The following is a 21,690-nucleotide window of genomic DNA, read 5'->3' as shown; positions in this document are numbered from 1 at the left end:
TCTTCTGACAAGAAGAAGGGTAGTTTGGTGCTCTGGGTTCCTGTCTCCCAGGCCATATCTCTGCCCCATATCTCTTTACTGTAGAATTGTAGAAATTCCAGCACCTTTTATACTCATAGTCAAATGCCATATGGGACTTCCTAATATTAATTGAAAAGCTAATTAATAGATTTTTTTTTACCACACATGAATTCATCTGAATTGTCTTTTTCTAGTCACTGCTGAAGAACTGTAAGTCTTGAAGCACACTAAGTAGCCTTGAAAAATCTAGTCACTGTGAGTTCAAAACACTTTGTTTTTATCCAGTGCCAGAAAAGCAGTACTGCCTGTTATATTCAGCTACAGACAGCTTGAACTCTTGTAGCTGAATCAGTACCACGTGGTTTGGTTCCCTAGTTGAAGACGTAGACCAGCTCCTGTTTTTGTTGTCGTTGCAACATTAACCTCCAGGAGGTTTTGTTTTATTGCTGGCCTATTCCCCAGATGACTGTTTTCAAGTGGAAGGGGAGGTAAATCTGACAAGAAAGCAATAATTCATAGAGAAAATGACAGCGATAATGAAATGCTGCGGTGGTGGAAAGATTTCCCCAGCAGAAATGTGCAGCCAGGCTCACCTGCGGGAAGTTCATTGTCTTCAGTGTGTCTCCTCCAGACTTGACTTTGGCCCAATGCATTTTCTTAAGCAGAAGAACACTTTGCTGTTTCAAAGCTCTCAATTATTGGTAACATTGACCTGAATCTAAACAATTGTTATGTGAATTAAATCGTAATATCTAATGACCCAAGTGCTGCAATATGAATGTGCTGCCTGGGGAATTGCATTGTATAATGCTGGTTTGCATGGGCTGGTCTTTTGGCAAAGTCACAGAAGAGTGAGAAGAACATTCCCATAACAAGGACCAAGGACTTAAGAAAACTTGGTTTTCCCTGTCAGGTCATTCACTCTGAGGAAAGAGGTAGAGGGCAATAATTCTTCCATGAAACCAGGTAACAACCTTTTAATAAGCATCATTAAGTCTTTAGGTTGAAATAAGAGGCTATCTACCCTTTTATCCCATATTATATTGCCCAAATTCCTCTTTGCCATCCTCACTGTGGTTAGATGAAAGCCCCCTGTTTTCATATCGATCACTAAAAGCACTTTCCCCTCGTACCAGTTCACTGCATCGCTTCTAAATGCAGTTCATCTGATCTCTTTTACTTTGGCTGCTGCTCATTCAGGGCTACAAAAACTGTAGTTTCAGGCAGGTCTTGGAACCAAATGATCATATTTCTTACCTCATTCCAAGGGACAACATTAGGATCTTTGTTTAGGTGGGATTCAGAGTAAAATTAAAGCTCACTTTGCTTTCCCATGCATGCCCACACACGTGCACACCCATATATATATACACCACTCTTTCTCCACAAGGATTATTTGAACCCAGAACAGTAGACATCTGTGTATGTTTGTGCTTATTTCTTTTCAATAACACACTTTCCAAATGCTAGCTGCTGGGGAACTGTAACTGCACTGAAGTGTTAACCCATGTACAACCTAAGCTCTGCAGGGCTGGAGATTGAATGGTTCTTGGAGTTATTCTTTCTCGCTGGCAAAGAAAAAGTTTCTCTTTGACAAGGAAATTATTCAGGCAATGAAGTTTTTGGCTTAGGAGTTACGGAATTTACTTGTAAACAGCTCTAAGCTTATGTTGCGCTGTTTCCCTTCAATAACTTGCATGTAGCTGTAGATCTTCTTTCCCTTGCAAGTTTTGTATGCATGGAATTTTACAGGCATGAGACTCTGGAGCACTTCCATGTCTGTTTTCTCTTCTCTTTTATCCCTTCCAGACCTGCACAAAAAATCCATACTCTAGCTTGAAGGAGGACCATCCACAATGATAAGAACTACCCTCACATGCCAGATAGATTGGAAAATCAGGAGAACATTTTAGGGGATTGTTCCTGCACTAAAGTGAAATGACAGGCATAGACCCGCACAGCAGGCTGGATTTTATGAACACATATCAACATGGTATCTGCTGTGTTCAAAGCAGTCTGCAAGCTGCAAGGTAAAAATAAACCAAAACCAAACACACAGAAAAATTGTTTTTTAAATAATATGGCCTTTCCATAGTCCAAGTCTTGCCAGTTGCAAGCAGTGATTTTCCCCATCTTGTTTACATTAATATTCCCCACTTTAGTGTTCCCCAGCTTCATTTTATGGTGACACTGGCAACACTTTCTCTCCTCTGTTCCTTGCGGGCAAGCGAATTTTTGTGTTTGTCGGATACCGTGGATTACATTGTCTGTAAATGAGAACACTAACTCCTGGCCAGACTTCACCCTCCCTTCCCTTCCCTTCCCTTCCCTTCCCTTCCCTTCCCTTCCCTTCCCTTCCCTTCCCTTCCCTTCCCTTCCCTTCCCTTCCCTTCCCTTCCCTTCCCTTCCCTTCCCTTCCCTTCCCTTCCCTTCCCTTCCCTTCCCTTCCCTTCCCTTCCCTTCCCTTCCCTTCCCTTCCTGCAAGATTTAATTCATCAGTTTCATCATATGCAGCTTAACCTTATGCAAGAACATGAAATAGCATATGGTTTTCATCCCAGAAAGATAATTAACCCCCAGGTGATTTCAGTCAAATGGCAAGAAAAAAAAAAGTATTGGGGTTGTTTTTGGAAGGGACAAGAGAAGGAGGAAGCAGGGAAATGATGTCACCTCTGGTGGCTTTTTGAACTTTGAGCCCTGAAATCTCAGTTTTGATGAATGCACTCAATCCTCTCATTATGAGAAAACTGAAGCATGTCTCAGGGTCTCCTGATGATGAAATTGATGCCCTAGGGCATCAGTGTGCACACTGCTTCCTATACCAGCAAGCCCAGTTGCTTATTCAGCAAAAGAACTTTCTTGCTGGTAGATCACAGGAGCACCACCTCTCCCAAACAGTGTTTGCATTTAGAGAGATAGTATTGTTCCTGTCTTCCTCTAGGGAGACTAACTCTGTGGTATTCTGTTGGACCTTCACTATAAATTGTTTTAGTTGGTCTCCTCTTCCCCATTGGCAAGTAATAAACTAGTTTATATGTTTGTTCCCTCTACTTCAAGCTTTTCTTTCTGTGACATTGCATCTGTGCTACACTGGCTGATATATGATAGGAGAAGGGCTGTTACATTTGTACATCAAATCGTATATCCGTAGTTTGCTCTGCACAGTCAGAAAATATTTGTCGGCTTTGCATCTGATAAAGGTCATCTTCTGAAATGCAGAGGTGCAGAAGAATCTTCTTGAGTCTGAGGACAGATTAGCTGCAATGATCTTTGCTATGGTTCATTTCTTTTGTAGAAGGAAGAAGCTCCACATATTTGGGACACGTTTACCCTTGCTTAACAAGAGCTGTGAATCATGTCAGTACATTGTAGCTCCAGCATGGGAAATTTTGAGCAGGAGCTGGGGTACTGGAAAATTTTCAAGGAAGAGGATTTAAGAAATAAATGAATAGTGTGAAACAAACACCTAAATGCTTCCTCCTTAGTCTACCACCAACTTCAGGAAGGAAAGATGCAGAAACCCCCCACATTTTTCTTTAGCAAACTGAAATGGGAGACAGAACTCCAGGTATGTCGCTTGCCTGCTAGAGGTAGGATGACATGAAATATGAAGCTATCAAGCAGAGAGCAGAACTGATCCAAATTTGACAAGTCTAACAAATTGAGCTCAACAATTCTGACCTCCTCCTCCCCATCAGCCAGGCTTACAACTCCAGTGTTTATGCAGCACTGAACCATCAGCAGCCACCCCTCTCCTGTAAAATGGTCCCTGTCAAATGCTCGGAAGCACATCTTTTTGAGCCATTACTTCATTCAACATCATACATTCTCATTACTCCCACTTAGTCTCACTGGCTGTCCTGCTGGAGGGGACAATTCCTCCTGCTGGAGGCCTGGAAGGGACAATTTTGTATAAGTCAGTCCTCCAGCTACCAAAAAGTCACAGAGACAAGGTGGTAGATTCTGTCCTACACCAGGTGATTGCCCTTACATCTCTTAGTAAGAACATTCCACACGCATTTGCCAGATTTATTTCCATCTTGGAGACTAAACACTTTTGAATGAGTGAATCCTGGCAAACATTTCAAGCACCTGCCTTGCTTCTGGCTGAATGCTGAGCAATGCTATGGTTGGGCTGTTGCACGGTGTCTTTCAGGCTCTGAAATCTTGGATCTGTTGAGATGGTTCTCCTGCAGCTCCATGGGATGCTCCTTTTGTCACCAACCATCTGCCAGTGCCTTTGGCTACGCAGGTATAGAGTGTGCATGCCAGCCTGACTGGTGTCAGCACTGAAAATTCCCCAGTACTGTGTGCAAACAAAAGGCACTGTTCCAAGTGTAGGGGAAATATTGTATCATTCTGGGGAAAAACTCCCCAAGTCCCTTGGGGAGAAAGAAAAAAGCAATTCTCCTTCTTGTCAGGATCAAAAGGTGATAAAAGGATGGGGAAAATGTCATTTATGATAGGATGAACACATAGTTAGTTAACAAGCTATATGAAGAGGGGTGTTGATAACATCAAAATCTGTGTATATCAAGTACAGGCAAGGTAGCAATAAGTGACCACAAGGTAGAAATTGTGTTGGCAAGATGGACTTGACCCAGAGGGTCGTTTTTGAGTCCCATGAAATACTACAGTTTTACTTTTGAGTTCTTCCTTCCATGAAATGGGTCACAGAACCATTTATTGGCAACTCAAGTAGAAATAGGTAAAAGTCACCCTTGAAAGAAACACTTTGCTTTTACTACTTGTAACATGTGGTCAATATTCCAGTAAAATTATAAATGTTTTACTTTCTCCATCCTCATGCAGAGCTATTGGACTGTATCACTGTTTCTGTACTATCCATGGTGACAAAGATGACACACAAACAGCGTGCCTGGAATCAGACAAAATATTTGCATAGCAACTGTGCCAAATAGGGTTAAGTAGCTCCTGTTTTGCAGACAAATTCACTTAACTGCAGGGAGTTCTGCAGGTACCATACCAAACAGTGGCCACTGGTTACTTTTTCACACGCTCAGCTGCATGCAAGAAAATTGGCATCAGGGGTCCTAGGATTAGATTCCTCTTTACATGGTGAAACAGCTGGAAGCAGTAGCCAATTATGAGAATTTTGGCTTTTATGTGAGTACATGGAAGAGCCAGGAACAGAAACCAGGGAATCCACTTCTGTTGCTTCATGTCATGGTCTCAGAACTATGGAATGTCACAGAGGCTGGAAGGGACCTTGGAGATCATCTAGTCCAACACACACCGCTCAAAGCAGTGTCAGCCACAAGAGCCCAGGGATGTGTCCAGTCAGGTTTTGAATATTGCCAAGGATGGAGTCTCCACAGCCTTTCTGGGCAAACTGTTCCAATGTTCAAGTACTCTCTGCCAGTCCAGAAGATTTACAGGACTAATGTGTTTTCATTTCTCTGTTGTTGATTCTTTAATACAGAAGACGTAAATGTGTAGAATAGTCCTGTTTAGTCAGTCGACCAAAAAGCTCTCTCTGCAAGGCCTGGTAACCTGTCAGGTTACCAAGCCTGAGTCAGGGAAGTATTCATAAATAATTGAGCTTTCTCAGATGAAGCAGTGCGACCCTTGGCCTCAGTATTATTTATCTTATTTAACAGAGGATGTTCTGGGGGTACATTCAGGATCAAGAAGTTTTGTTAATGCTGAAGGATGGTACTGGTATCATAGCCAATTAATGTGCCTGTTCCTACTGATGATAAATGGATCTGTTGTCTGTTCATCTGGCATTGAGCCTCCAGCCTTACATAATCATTTGTGGGTATACCCAAGGGTTTTGATAGTTAACATTTCAGCTTTTACAGGTCATCAGAATTTTTCAAGAAAGATAGATTTGGTAAATAGTAGTCTGCAGCAGAAAACTGGAGGTGAAAACAAAACAGTATTCAGAGGATGATAAGGTCTGTAAAATGGACCAAAACTTGTCTGAGGGAGAATCTTTTCAGTTCTATTTCAAAGTTCAGGGAGAGGAGAAAAGAAAGATGTGCGAAAAGTGCATCAAAGGAACTCTGGTGAATACAGGCTGGCTTAGCCTTCACGGGTTAATAGATCATTTGAAACTGCTGTTTTCAGTGGCTCTGAAATCGCAGGAAGTGGTCTGAGGCCAAGAGGGAATAATGACTCCAGGAGACATAATTTCTAGGGAGGAACTGAGGTCCTGCTTTGGAGGAAACACAAGCCACAGAATGAAATTCCTTGCAGTTTCAAGATTAGCAGAGAAGCTGATGGCTGGGAGAGAGAAATCTGTGGAGGGAGGCAGAAAATATGAAATGATCTCTGTGTGTCTATGTGTGTGCAATGTTGTGCCACATCACCAAGCCTTTTGTCCTTTAGCCAAGAATCTGAGCTGAAAACCACTTTTGCAAAGTCCTTCCAAGATGCACCACAGCTCTCCAATTCTGAGTATTCATGTTAATTCAACATGGAAATGTTGGGATCTGGGTTTTGAAATGTTTTAATGATTGCTGTCCTCACATAGATAATGGACAGGCAGAAGAGGGAGGGAGGAAGGAAGAGGGTCTGCTCGTCTTGATTTCACCAGATGAAAAGACAGTGATGGCCATGCATAACTTGCACCACTCTCGTTGCTACTTCTGGTGGTTTTCTATCAATAGACTCACATCTGAGAATCATGGACAAAGAGAAAAACACGTCTTTACAGATTGATCCCACCAAAGCGGCAGAGGCACAAGAGTTAGCTCAGTCTAAATTTAATCAGTGGAGTCAGTGGAGAGAGGCACCTTCACAGGGCAATTCAGGGAAGGAATCTGACTGCAAGGGCAGCATTAACCTTTATGACTATTCTGCTTTTGCCAAGAGTCAATGGGATCAATTCATAGCTGAGTGGGGAAGACTTATACTGGCTAAGAAGCAGTCCCAGTATCAATAAAACTACCACAGTGTGTTCTCTGTATCACAAAACTGCCATATGTCTCCACTTATGGGGATTGGGCATGGGGACTGTGGAGGGAATTGCTTTTCTGGGCAGGTTAACGTAACAAAAAGCGAGCCGCTCTGCAGCCATTAATCTCCTAAAGCCCGTAGTCTCAGTCCTCCTGCACTGTACTCTGTGCTATGCTTCATTATGGAGTCTTTAAACACCTCAGCTAAGGAGAGAGAAAGTAATTTAAAAAGAAAACAGAGCTTTGGCTCCTTTAGTTGGATTTTTGGAGAAGTAAGGTTCCTCTTGGGTTAAACTTCTCAGACTTTTCTGCTTTTGTTTTTATTGTATTAAAAAGGCCAAGTACTATTGAGGACACCCAAAAAGAATGCCCAACATTAGAATATTTATTAAATCAAGATAAATTAACGTATTTAAAATTGTGAGTTTTAAGTATTAGAGCATTTTTGTTCTTTTTATTTTTCATCCAAATCCAGAATTCCTATTTCCAATTTAGTAATAAAATCTGATGGTCTTGCTCTAATTTTTAACAATAATCTAACTTACAGTACTTTAGGAACTATAACTTCAAGAAGAAAGTGTAAATGAATGCTTATAGTATAAAAACCACTTTTATTTAATACCTTGGAGGTTTGGGGGAGGGTTGTTTGGGTCTTTTTTATCATCAAGAGGTATCCAATAACAATTTTCTGTATTTTAATTATGTCTGGAATATACTGCTCATTGTAAACAAAACACGTTGTTATTTAACATGCATATTTTAGCTCAGGGATTTGAAGCAGTTTACTGGGCTAGGACACATGCTCCACATTTGCATTTATTTGCTCATAGAAGTTTGTCAGGAATTCTGAGATACCTTTGAATAATCTCAACTATCTGGTGTCATTTTTCTTTTCCTTACTGAAATAATATTATAAATGCATTTGTGGAGCTCTTGGTGGAGAAAAGATTTACTGTTTCTGATAGTTGCTTCACTGCTGTAAATCAGCATAGTGCTACTTACATCAGCCAGGCTACTATTTACCCCAGCTGAATGTTTCCTCCTTCAGTTCCAATATTAACTCAGTTAAAAATAGTGGGTTTATATTTAAGCCTCTGCTTCCTGAAGTGACAGTAGGTGGGCCAACTTGTAACATGATCAACATTTACAGCATTATCTCTACTGGAATACATTTATGACAGCTCCTAACAATCAAAACATAATGACGTTTTTGGAATTCCCATTGCTTTAATTTTTACAGAAAGGCATTATTAATTAAAGAATCAAAAGTGTGAGCCCTGATATAGCGTGCATACATGTGCATAAGTAGCATACAACACAAAATTGTTGGCATCTTGTTTGCAGCCCATTCCCTGAAGCAGTACTTGTGGAAAGGGGTGACGTGCTGGTGCTGTATATGCAGAGTAGCAACAGTGAGGTGGGGATCACAGAGTCCTGTTATCAATGCATAACTTGTAATTTCATACAAAGTTTAGTTTTGTAGTAAATTTAGAGACATTTGGAATGCCCAGAGCCATTTTAGATGCCCAAGCCTGTTTAAGAGACTGGCAGAGAAGATGCAGGATTTGCAGGAAACCCATGTCTTTCTGGACAGCAGCTGAAGGACAATCAGAGTACCAAGGACATCTCTAGTTGCACTGGACAGTTCTATGTGGACAGCTGAGCTGGGCTGCATCTTGCATCTGCAATCACAACTTTTCAAGCTATTTTTTCATAACACTGAGGGGCATGCTAATTGTGAGCTATCAGAAGCTGTTGGCTCTTAGCTACATCATATACTGGCTCATTTTCTCTGCTGTGCCACACGTTATATTAGTGAGTGTTGTCACTAAACCGAGTGACATTGCCCAGTGTGTCTCATGGTAAATAGACATTCAAGTACCTCTAAAACCGAGAGTTGTCTTCAAGTGCCCATTAAATATAGAGCCGCTAAAAAAGGTGCCCAGGACGTTACTAAGTTACGGTGTCTGAACAATATGCAGTACGGAACTGAGGTGGTAATTTTGTTGATGTATGTGGAAACAATTCAACTCATCCAGGTGTCAAACACAGGAGTGTCTCTCCTAAATTTCTTCAAAAAAACCAATATAAGTCTGTAAAACCTATAATATTTTAGTGATATTTTAAAATAAGTAAATATGCTTTATTACCAACATGAAGCATAGAATATAGACAGAACAAACAAAAAAATGTAGTTAGAAGGTTTGTCCCAGGTTTAAGCATGTGTGCATATTAATTTAGGTTCAGTTTCATTCCATTCAGCTTGAAGCACCTCACATTTGATGTACTCCTTATCCAGCCTTGGAGACCACATCTAATGCATGAAGCCACCAGTGGGTAGTGGCACGCTGTGTATATCCTGGGTAGGAGCAAGCCTGGAACATGCCGTAACTCTGTTCCTGGGGAAATCAAAGCGTGGAAAGGCAGTGTGGATGTGGCTGTCCTGTAGATACAGAGGTAGATATCCATTCCTCCATATCAATACAGGCATAAAAGACAGGTACCAAACACTGTCTGATGTGACGGTAGCCTGGCTTCTGATGGAGGTACCCTGGTAGATGGAGGGAATCTGGGTCTTAGAATCCTGACAGCTGCCATGCAAACAACCTTTTCAAATCCATGCCCATCCTGTCTGACACTCAACACCTGGCTCCTTTTCTGTAGTGAGAATGGCTGGACCATTGCAGTGGCGCACTGATTTTTGTGGATGGTGAACACAAAAAGGGAATTGAGAAGAGGCCACCCGAGTTATTCTGACACATGACTTCAGTGCTTTCTATTCTTAGACAGATGAGGATCTGAAATATGTAAGTACACTGTAATTGTTTTTTAGATTTATTGGTAAAGATGAGTCAAAGAAGTAAAACTCTTAATCTGTCATGGGTCTGGTATTTAGACATCTATAATTTTTTTTGATGTGTGTTTATATTTAAGTGAAGTTGATAAATCAAGATTTTCCTCATGATATTTTAAGCACCGTTATTTGTCTCCATCCTTGTTTTTTTTTTAAAGAAATGAGAAGAGCAAAACCCATGAAATTATATTTGCAATGTCATTTTAAATTTATTGCCTAATAAATAGTGATCACTTGGAAAATCCATTTTTTTTTCTGTGTTGTTAACAAGAGGTTTAACCAAAGTGATTGAATCAAGATGAGAAATGATCCCAGGTTCCTGAAGCTTGAATAAATGCTATTGTCAATGTTAATGCTCTGGTCTAGAAGTTTATTTAAAGTATCAGAAATAACCTAAATATAATTTCATGGCAGCTCATATGCTACTTAGCATTATTATTCCTTACCACAGAACCTTCATTGCCTGTGTTTTACCAGCATTTCCAACTCACCAAATACCTACCAACACTCAGCTATTTACTCCTGCACACTCCCAGTAAAGATAACACTTCTTTATTTCCCACCAAATAAACTGTATATTGACTTCCAGCTTTATCTTGTCTGCCACCAACACTTTTGCTGAATGAGAGCAACCAAAATATCATGTGGATATACTACTTCTGACTCATCTAATGATGCTGCATAAGATGGCTTTTAGAACTTTGTTATCCCCTATAAAAAATATTTGTGTGCAACAGTTAATAAATGGAACTTGTCAGCTGCAGAATGCTTTACCTCAGTTTTACAAATGAGTGTCCATCCCAAGGTATTGCAAAGAGAACAAAAGAAATTTGAAATGTTCCTACGGTTCTACATGCACCAAGACTTTAACTAGCCATAGACAAAGACTTAGAAACACAGGTGAGTTTATTTCTCTAACTTGAAGCCAGGAACACTATACTTCAAAGTACAGAAACCAAACAGGATCTGTAATGGACTTGTAAGGATGAGGCTGAGTCGTATGACATTTCTGGTTTTGAAATTAGTCACAGGAGAATGTTTTTACTTAGGGTTCAAAGTATAGCTTTATGTTTCAAGAATGTACTAATTCTACTTTGGTTTTAAGCAATAAGCATTTGCTTGTATATGTTTTCTTCCCCCGGTCCAGGTTATAAAACATATTTCAGATTTTTTTGTTTATATAGTAATGAGACTACCCTGAATTCCTGCAGCTTTGGGCAAGTTCTTGAAAATACACATTGTACCTGTGACAGGCAGATTGTTCATGATATGTCTGAATTAAAATAAGTGTATCTTAAGGAATATTTAGATTCCTGACTGTAGCTGGCTGATTTGGTAGAGATTGGTGTAACAGCAGTGCCATTATATCAAGGCTTGTTCATCTGGAGATTCCCAGAGGTACTGCAATAAAACAAACCGTAGCCTAGGCATCTTCACTGTATTAGAGGGAGAAAATAAGGTTTTTCAGGACAAATAAAAAGTGGCGAGGCAATAGTAGAGCTCTGGGATTTCTTTTCAGAAAATAAAATAAAAGAAAATAAATAAAAAGCTTCTGAGTGGAAAAGTGAAACTGTTGGACATTTTTGAAGCTATGCAGATATGTAAAGGGTGCTGATGCTGTCATGAAGTATCTGCATATCTCCAGATAGGAGCTTTTGTATCATAATTTGTTCAGCAACTACCAAAATGTCTTATTCCTGAAAGAAAAAGCCCTCACAAGTATCAAGACTTTCTTAAAAGGAAGAATAAAAAACTCGATTGCCATAAATTGTACATTTTAAGAGACCTATCAACCTAACCTAGACTTTTTGACAGCTATGGAAACAAGCCAAGGTTATATTAAAAAGTGGTATTGTGCAAGGGGTAACCATGCCCTGTCAGATGTATTGCATATACCCTGCTGTGTGCGTGGATATTTATGGATATGCCTATACAACATATCAAATCAAGGGGAAAAAAACAACTTACGGGGAGGTGTGCTAATATCTGGTTGTCCATGGCTAAAAGATACAGCATGAATGCATTGTCCTGGCAAATAAAAGTGAAGGACATAAATGAAAGGTTATTCCCATTGTAACTCAGTAGTTCAAGGACATTTATCAGTACCACATATCTGCTGGAAAAGAGTGGGTGGGGGATTCATTCATCTTAGTTCCCTGTGGTTGCTATCTGCTTGGAAATCGCATCCATTGCTACCTGAATAGGGAACCCTGACAGCTGGGGACAATTTGAGTTATTTGAATCATGCATCTCTCCACATGTCACCAGGATGGGGATTTACATTTGAAATTGGAATTGGTTTATAACCTTGCAGAAATGCACAAGAGTAATACATGGATCTTATCAGTATGTCTGGCCAGCTTTGAGTTCCTGCAGAAATGTTGCCACATAAGGTTCTCTTCTGAGGTACTCAGATATCAGTGTGATTAGCCTGGCAGACAGACCTCTGTATTGGGAAAGCAAGGTCAGTGCTCCTGGGACAATAGGAGACATAAAGATTCGATAACAATACCTTATTATTCTATCAAATGATATCTGCAGAGCACTTTAAAATCATTATGTGAAGGACAAATGATGCTGTATGTACAGAGGGGTAAAGGCTGACATTTCTACAGTGCATGTAATTAACAGAATTCTGTGCATGTCTGGCCTTTGGAAGAAAAATAATCTTTGGTTGCATACTGGGCATGTTGAGCTTCCATAATAAACACACAGGGAACCACTGTAAGGCATCTACAGAATCAAGGCTATTGTTTTGCTAGTGCCATGTCCTCAAACCTTTGAACCCTGAGGTTCAAAGACCTTTTACTACAAGTTGGGGGGTTCATGGGGAGAAGAAACAGCTGCAGTAGTTTATCATTTTTATTTTCGGGGCTTCTCAAGCTCTTGGGCCTCTTGACCTAGCTGAATTTTGGTGAGAAGGTAGAATATGTCTAGGTAGGAATGTCTTCCCTGAGTTGATGGGAAGTGCTGTGGTTCCTCTTGTTAAGGGGTAGTCAAAGGAACTAGTTAGCATGGGTTTTATGGGCTTCTGCTAAGAAATTGACATTTTCTTCTTACACTTCTGACAGTCCTTCAAGTTACCAAGACTGCAAATTAATACATTACAAAATAAAGCACTTGTTGTTGCATGTCAGGGTTCGTCTCTATTGCTATGCAAGAGAGACTCAGGAGATGATCAGAAACAGTCACCTGACCATGCCCTTATTTCACATATTGTACCCCACATGGTTTGTTCTCTCTGTGATCTCATTTCAGTTTTGGGTCCTGCTCTGCAGTCAAAAGTTAAGGGCAGTGATGCAGCCTACTGTGGAGAACACAGGGCTGAGCTGTGGTAATCTTACATCTACTCTGGATTTGCAAGGGTTTGATAGATTATATCAGTCTATCCCACCCATTTATACAATGAAATTAATGAGATTGCCTGACATTCATAAAGGACATTGAGATAAATAGAACAAAAATACCCCTTAGCAGTTGCATGGTTTTATTATATATTTTTTTCCCTTAATGATGCATGCTTTCTAGAAAATGGGCCCAGGATAGGAATAGGTGATATACGCAGACCCTTGCAGCCTCCGCTATGCAAATTAATTTCCAGTACCCTGGAATATAGAATTACAGTACCTGTTTCATTAGACATGGATCATTTCTATAATGAGTGGTTGGCATTGCTGCACAATAATTTATCAGGATTTGGGAAAGGCATAGAATGCCAGAAAACTGACAGATAAAGCTGATTTTATTTTTAGAGGTGGGACAAGAGAAAGCATATTTGCTGATGTGCACAGTAATTTTTACCACAGACATAAACCTGTTGGGAGAACTGCAATATGTGAAGTGAGGCACAGAACTCTCCTAGAAACAAAAACATCTTTAGAAATTGAATATTTATAAAGTAATTTAAAGACTGACACTGTGGTAGCTTCAGGTTTGAAGTCACTATCAGTGACTTCAGTCTCTGAGAGAAAAAAAATGTATGATAGGTGAAAAGTGGTTAAAAAAGGAAAAAGGACAAACAAAGTTTTTGAAAATTTTCTACATGGAGGTAATCAGATGTTTGAATAGGTTGACCAGGAAAGTTGGGTAATGTCTACACATGGTGATTCTCAAACAGTGGGACAAGATCTTGAACCACCTAATATATCTGGACCTGCTTTGGAGATGGAGGTTTGACTACAGATCTCCAGAAGTGCTGGTCAAATCTGAATTATTTTGTGATTCTAGGAAGGAAGGCTAGCAAAGCTGAGAGTTCAAATTAAAATCTGGAAAGATCATCTTTTTCATTATCCAAAGGAATCTCTGTAGCTTTGGATGTCTTAGTGGCGCAGGGTGTTTTTCTGTTTATCTGTTTCAAAGAGGGAAGGACAAGGCCACCTTCTCTGACAGCCCTTTGAAACAGTGTGAGAAGAGGTCAGCTGAATTTGCTGACACTCATATTTTTAGCTTCAGCTAAACATTAGCTGACATTCCCTTTCTCCAAGTCATTACTTTTATAGTGGGGATTTAGCACTGTCTTTTCTGCACTAGGGATACTCATGTAAAGTAGTGGGATGAGATTCCTGGCTGGAGACTTTCCCATCCTTGCAAGATCCCTTCATGGGTAATGTCATTGCACTTGCTGTACATGAACAGTGAAGGGAGCTGTTATCAGTCACTTCAGAATATCCCTGTTAAGAAGGAGGTTAATCCTTCTGGGTCCTCAACTCAGGCTGTTCATAACAGAAATATGATGGACACAGTAGAGAAATCCAAACTGCCTGAGGAGTCAAGATATGGGCCAATTGGCTTCTCCCATTTTTTTAAATTTTCCTCCCAAAAACCACTGTGATTTGCTTCAACATGAAGCAAGACAGCCAGCCAACCGATAGGTCACACAGACAACACTTACATACTCTTGAATTCTCCGACCATCTGCTCCCAGCTTTCTCATCTCCACTCAGTTCCATCCTTTTATCCTTGCTTCCTTTTCCTACCTGTGACATGAGGGGGGGGAAGCACGTTTTTCTGCTTGTCTCCTTGTTTCTGCACTAAAAGAAGGCAGGATTGTAGGTCACCAGTGTGTGTGTGTATCAGGACTGAGGTTTGCAAAGAAGGCTCCATAATATCCATTATATCTATCCTGTTCTCGCGGGTAACTCTGCATTGAGCCAGAATAGCAACTTCAGGCTCATCAACCCTCACAAAGTAGGATTTCTAAATTGTGTATTTTTCTCAGGTTTTCCTGAAGTTGGATCTAGGTAGTCAAGCTGTTCTTCTGTTGGCCACTGCTCTGTTGCACACTGTATTTTCCTCCCTCTATCTGAACTGTGCCATTTTAGGTGGCTCCAGCTGCTATTGCTGTGTGAGATGCCCATTGAAAGGTTTTCTCCTGCCTCTTGACATTCACACCTGCTGTATGAGTCCTAGTTCACCATATTTTAGTAAAACATCCACAAATATGGGGTGAAGGGTGTTTGTGGCAAAGGATTGTCTGAGCCACAATCTTCTGCTGTGTCAACTTCCACTGCACTTTGGTGGCCTTCAGCTGATAGGAAAGATTTGAAGTTTCATGTCATAAGAATAGTTAAGGAGGTTTTCACGGGGAGAAGAATTACTGTGAAGCTTGCAAAATAGATCTTTAAAGCAGTTTCCTGAGTATTTTTTTGCAACACCTGTGTGGCTAGATAGCACAATCCTCAGTGTATCAGCAGGTAAAGCAATTATGTATTTTAAGTTGGTTCTTAAAAATGCACCCAGCCCTGTAAAAATACCTTTATCCTTTGTAAAAAATAAGGGTGCAAGACCTTTTCACCTTCTTCTTATCTTCCTACTGCAGATAGGGCAGGTGAGAAGGAGGCCTTCTGCCACAAGAAGGTGAACTCTCAATTTGGTACGTGATCTGCAGGACAAAACCAGTTAATTCCTCTGAATGCATTCTTTTCGGTAGAGATGGCTTTTGAAAACAGAATTTAATGAAATCCAGTGTCCCTTTCATAAAATATTTGAGGGAAATCTTGTATGATAGCACTTGTCAATCAATCCTGTGCTATTGTTGCTTTTTTCCCCCCTTTTCACCCTTTTTTTCCTTTTAATTGACATCTGTCTGGAAGGACACAAACAAATCACAAGCTGGTATCTTAACTAGGATATTGTGTAACTTTTCTCTTTCAATCCTTGAATTTATTTGCTGATAAAGATAGATTGCAAAGTCTATATTAATAGGCGCAAGGGGCAAGAACATGAGAAAAGCTTCAAAAACCATATGCAGAACAGATCCTGGAGTATATTGACAGGGTGGTTTTTTTAATCATATTTACCCTATTACTAATAAGTTTTAAAAATAGATGCAAGATACTGCAAACTCTAAAATCTTCAGACTATTAATTTGCCTTTACGAGAAGTCAGACTCAGAATAAGGATATACTTAACCTTTGGACATTTGATGTTCCATTTCTGTTAAACAGTGATGATATTTCTAGCAGTTCCCAATGTTTTAGCTGAAATTTTTAATGTTTTAATTATATGCCCAGTACTTTTCAAAAATCAAGTTTAGGACATGTATAAAGGTCTGTAGTAATATTTCCTCATGACTTTGCCATTCATTTCCATTTCACTGTGGAGTGAAATATTAAGCTATTTTACATTTGCTGATGTTCATGTAATCAGTTGTACTGCACTTATCTAGTACCTATTATACTTTATTCCCCATCCCTGGAAGTGTTCAAGGCCATGTTGGACAGGACTTAGAACAACCTAGTATAGTGGAATGTATCCCTGCCCATGGCAGGGGTGTTGGAACTAGATGGTCTTTAGGTCCCTCCCCAACCTATATCATTCTATGATTCTATGGTTTATCATACTCAATTAACCTCACGCAACTTCACACCTGGCTTTAGTTGCTATTTCAAACCATTAGTACACAACTTAAACAGGAATTCATAAAGATCCAGCTTAAGTACTTCACGCAGGTTGTGTAACAATAGGTGAAAGTATGAGTAGGTCAAAGGATTGCTGAGCATCTTTAGCAGAAGAATTATTATGCACAGAGAAACAATTGTCTTTCCAACCTGTGCAATAGTATCTCGATGATGCCATTTTCTATCAATAGTCATATGAGGTAGAAGGATTCATTTTAAATTCAAACATTACAGCCCACCATATTAATAAACAACACTTGTGAAATAATAATAACTCCCTGAATGTGTTTTTTAGCTCAGGAGATTGGACACTGATATTGAACAGGTGTCTTTTTTCAGGATCTGGTGGTGATATATGGCACACTTTTTGCTGGGATATTGATGTACAGGGAGCCAGACTGACGGATGGGTTCAGCACACATAAAACCTGCATATTCCTACTGCAGTGTAGAGTTGTATAACAGAGCATGGACAGATATTTTGCTGGGAGGTTCTTAAGTTCTGAGATTTGTGTTCTCTCTTTTCTTTGTTCGTGAGTAGACATGTGAATAAATGTGAAGGCTTCAGAAGGTCTTTAAAAACATATACAGAAAAATAAAAATTAAAAAAAAATCAAGAACACAGACTTAAAATTTCATCAAGTTTAAGTATCAGCAAGGTTAGTTAACTGGACATTGTCTGCTCTGTTTTGCTCAAGATGCTCGAGAAGGCAGAAATTTCCAAGGGAAGAAGTCTGGCTTGAGTCAAACATTGCAACAAAATACCGAGAAACTACTATTTGGCTTTAGAGTGAGAACTAGAACACCTGTTTTTTTTCCTCCACTCGTCACTCACATTCAACTTTTCAGTACCAGCATGGAATTGAGTGCATGTTCATTGTATGTTCAAGTGACCCTGCCAATTTCTGCTGATTTTCAGACTTTACTGTAAAATAAATGGACTATTCTTTCATGGTTTGACTGGGAGAAGTCTAGGTGAGAGTCGTGGTTAGTGCATTTTGACTGAGGGCTTCTCTGCCCTCCATAGGTGTGGTATTTCTATCATACAACTGTAAGTGAAGACAAGCATCTCTTCCCAGTGGGAATAATTGACTACCAGCACAAATATGCTTTATGCCACTGCTACTGTTCTTCCCCTGTTTTAAGGGAAATAAGATGCAGAGAGTTACGACGCTTACAAATTATTTTATTTGAAAACTGAGTTCCATGAAACTGTAGCCATACAGGTAACTAACTGCCCTCAAAATTGACCGAGGCATGTAGGTAAAGAAATATGATCATGGCTTTTTAAAGCCTGAAATAGTGGCTCTGCACAGTTCAGGGAAAGAAGGCAATGATGGTATGACACAGCTCTGTCATCTCATCAGGCAGCTTTAGCTCCACATCCATTTTATGATTATTTAAAACCGGAGCTGTATAATTGTTTCTCAAAAAAAAAAAAATTTAAAAAGGTAGTTCTTTCAGGATTCAGGATGAATATTTGGGCCACATTGGAGCACCATGGTCTCTAGAGAGAGACTAAGATGCTTTTAGCAAGGCAATATATATTTTGCCATGGAAATACATAGAGCCGTATGCCTGTTCTGCTGTTGTTAAGGAGAGCACTAGATAACTATGTAAAGGACAAAGTGGTATTGGGATTTGATTGGTTGCAAACCATCAAAAAATGAATCTGAATAAGTTTTTAATTGTATCAAACCACTGCCTGGCCAGGCCTGTCAGCAGGTTTGGTTTTATTTCATCAAGCTTCATACCTTAGTGCTGCTGACAGGCAGGGAACAAAGTGAAAGGCACGAGATCCGTAGCACTGCTGGCCATCAAAAAACAATGAAGGCAGACCTGAGAGAGCTTAATTTGCAAAATAAAAGATGAAAAATGCATCTGAGCAGGAGGGACAGCACAGAAAAACGGGTAAGGGTGAAGGCAAACAAAGGAAACAGCACGTAGAGCAAGACCAGTGCTGAAATGAAGAGATGGTGAGGACGTGGTAGGAAATGTGAGAGCGTGGTTGTGGAGGCTGAAGGAAAAGAGCAGCTGAATTTCTATCCATGTTCAGAAGCTGCTTTTCAATAAATGAGTACATAGATTACACCAAGATAAAGCAATGGAACGCCTGCTTTCACCTTCTCCTTTTGAGAGACAGACTCCTTTTGAATTAAACCTGCGTTAAGCCTGGCAGCTCATGTCCTCAACCTTTTCTCCTGGTCACTGTCTAATCACCACTCCTTGGAGCCAACACTTTGCTCCTTCAATTGCCCACAGACCTTCCTTTAGGAAGGTGTGGAAGCAGTACAGGCACTGGTGATAGAAACTGATCCCTGAGGAAGTACCATTAGTACTGTGGGAATGCTGTTCAGGCTGATGGCTGAGTTGCAGAGACACACACATCAGCCTAGGCACTCTTGGTTTATAGTAATGACGCTTTGTTCCAAAGAAAGAGCAATTTTGTTGGTCTTCTCTAATCTTCTGTTTCGTATGTGTACTAAAATGAGCAACAGACTAGTACAAGAAGGGAATATTGACAAATCAGATGCTACTCCGTCATAGAGCAATACCAAGCTGACTCTATACTTGTTATTCTAATCACTCCTTCAATTCAGAGTGACAAGTCAATTCTCAAAGGGGAACTGGCTTGGACAATCATGAAAATTAGGGTGATTAGGACCATGTTTGACTTAAAAGCTGTTTGATGGGATGGACTAAAACACTGGTCCTGAACAGGAAAACCCTAAGAATCACACAATGGATTTAACATTGTCCAAATGCTTCTTGAAATCTGGAAGGCTTAGAGATGTGTCCACTTCCTGGAGAACTCAATATCTAAGTCTTAATTTCACAGGTTTCTCTTACTTTTATTTAAGAGGAAAAGCTTATTTACAACAGGTTTGCTCTAATGCTTCAGTAGATTATTTATAATCTCATATTCAGTCTCTCTGAGGTTCCTTAAAAATTTGGTTTAGCTTATTTTTTTCTTTGTTGTTAAGAAACATCTGTCCTAAAACCTGAATGTTAAAGAAATTTGAATCACTGTATTCACTGGGTTAGGGCACCAGGCATATAGCTGCAGGAGTGTTCCACATTTCCTTCATCTGCAAAATGCTTGGTTACCAAACAAGCACAAATAATTTTGCTGGATGTATTGCAGAGAAGGAATTCAGCTTTAAAAAGACAAGTAAAATTAAACTTACAGCTCTGGGAAGAATGCCAACCTTTAGTATTAATAATTAATTCCATTGTTTTTAATTCACTTATAATTACATAAGTTGATTTTTCTTTATTGCTAATTAACAAATATTTAATTGCTTTAGCAATTCACTAATGTTCTTGATGACAAAATATTTAAAAGAGGATGCAGTGTAGAGAATGACTTTAAGGGATTTTGAAGGGGCTTTTTCAAACTGTTGTTGCTTAATGCCAACCATCACTTACAATCGGCAAAAATCCATTGTTTGTAGAGAAGCTGTGTCTTGAAAAATAACTGAAGGTTAATTATTGTATCTATCCCAAGTACAGTAAGTCATATATTAAATTAAAAGCCTGTATAAAATCCCCACAACTCTAAATGACCCAGACAGATCAGTAACCTAATTTAATGGTTTCATAATTTCAAAGATTTTTGAGGTCACAGAAACCATTAGCTTTTCTACCTTGACCTCCCATTTAATGGAGGTGATGGAATTTCATTCATTCCCAGCTGGAGCGTAGCAACTTCTGTGGACAACTCTTACCTTCTGAAGATGCCCTGAGCACATTAAGAGACTGAGATCCCACCGCACAACTGTGCTTAAGTGATTAAGAGCATTCACTGTTAATATCTAATTCACACTTTTTCCTAGTGTGAATGTGTTCAGCTTTACCTTTCAATCCTTGATTTCTGCCTTTCAGTATTAAATAGAGTGTACTTCGATGTCTGTCTTCTTCTCTTGGATTTATTTGTGCACCCAAAGTTTTTCTCTTCATGTCTTTTTCAGTACTTTCACTTTTCTTAGCATTTCATTTACTTGGGACAGAGGAAGGTAATTGATCAACTCCTCTATTGATTTCAGGCTGTTTCTATTTTCTGACAAATGCCTGGCACATCCTGAGGACTTAATTTTTTTTCAACTTTTTTCTTAATTCTAACATGGGAAAATAATTTCAGTTTCTCCCACCACTCCTCTTTTCTTTACTAAGAGCTGTTACTTAATTTTGAATTCCTGGAAAATATCTATAAATTAAAACGAGACCCTTCATTGTCACAGAGTCCCAAACAAAAGCCTGTCAGTTAAAAAATACATATTTATGGGTCACCTGCTCTGCTCCTATAACTACTGATAGCAAGCAGACGGGAAGGAGCTTACTTTAGCCAACTTTTACCTTTCAGTCCAAGTGTTTCCCATTATTGTGTAGCTACTGATCCTATGTGAAAAGAATTCTTTTCTGGTATTTCTGTGTTAGAACTACAAGAGCCATGATTTAATAGATGTGCTTATAGCACATTATACATTACAGGCATCTTTTCAAAGATTTCAAAGCCACATCTTGACAGTTTCATTTTTTTTAAAATGTGCCTTTAATAACCATTTCTTGCTGACTTAAGAAATGAGGGAAGAAAGTGTAACTTCAAAGTGTTGGCAAAATAATATGAATTATACAAATGTAGTTGTAAAGTTGTTTCCAGTTACAGTAGTAGTAACTCGAGACTGATAGCTGGTTTCCTCTTTTGCATGTGTTTCCAATTTAAAACGTATCTTTTGGAGTGGTTCCACGCTATGTTGCTATTCTAGAACAAACCAGTTTATTCATCTGTATTTTCTAAAAATATTGGAAGCAAAACAAGAAACAATACAAAAACTATAATGAGTATAGTAAGTAGTTACGATACTTCCAGTTCTTTCAGCTAAAGTGCTGAAAGACATAATTAACACAAGTGGAATTAAAGAGATCTGTAAAAATTAAAATCTGAACATCAGGACTCATGTGTCTCTCAATACAGGGTTGATAAATCTACCAAC

The 21,690-nt window shown here is 39.4% G+C and overlaps 1 protein-coding gene across 5 annotated transcripts in view; it reads left to right on the top strand.

Moving 5' to 3' along the window:
- TENM4 (teneurin transmembrane protein 4) overlaps positions 1–21,690 on the top strand; it is a 1,366,951-nt gene that overhangs the window by 852,469 nt on the left and 492,792 nt on the right. For 4 of the 5 annotated variants that reach the window (XM_048294397.1, XM_048294398.1, XM_048294401.1 and 1 more), the window contains one exon: positions 9,609–9,751. The exons of the other annotated variant lie outside the window; for it this stretch is intronic. The gene's annotated coding sequence lies outside the window, so the exon portion shown is untranslated. The remainder of the gene's footprint in view (positions 1–9,608; positions 9,752–21,690) is intronic. 5 annotated transcript variants of the gene reach the window in all.

This window comes from Corvus hawaiiensis, chromosome 2 (genome assembly GCF_020740725.1).
Source record: "Corvus hawaiiensis isolate bCorHaw1 chromosome 2, bCorHaw1.pri.cur, whole genome shotgun sequence".
In the NCBI taxonomy this organism is placed as follows: domain Eukaryota; kingdom Metazoa; phylum Chordata; class Aves; order Passeriformes; family Corvidae; genus Corvus; species Corvus hawaiiensis.
The sequence above is the reverse complement of the archived record's forward strand: the minus strand, read 5'-3'. Positions and strand labels throughout refer to the sequence as shown.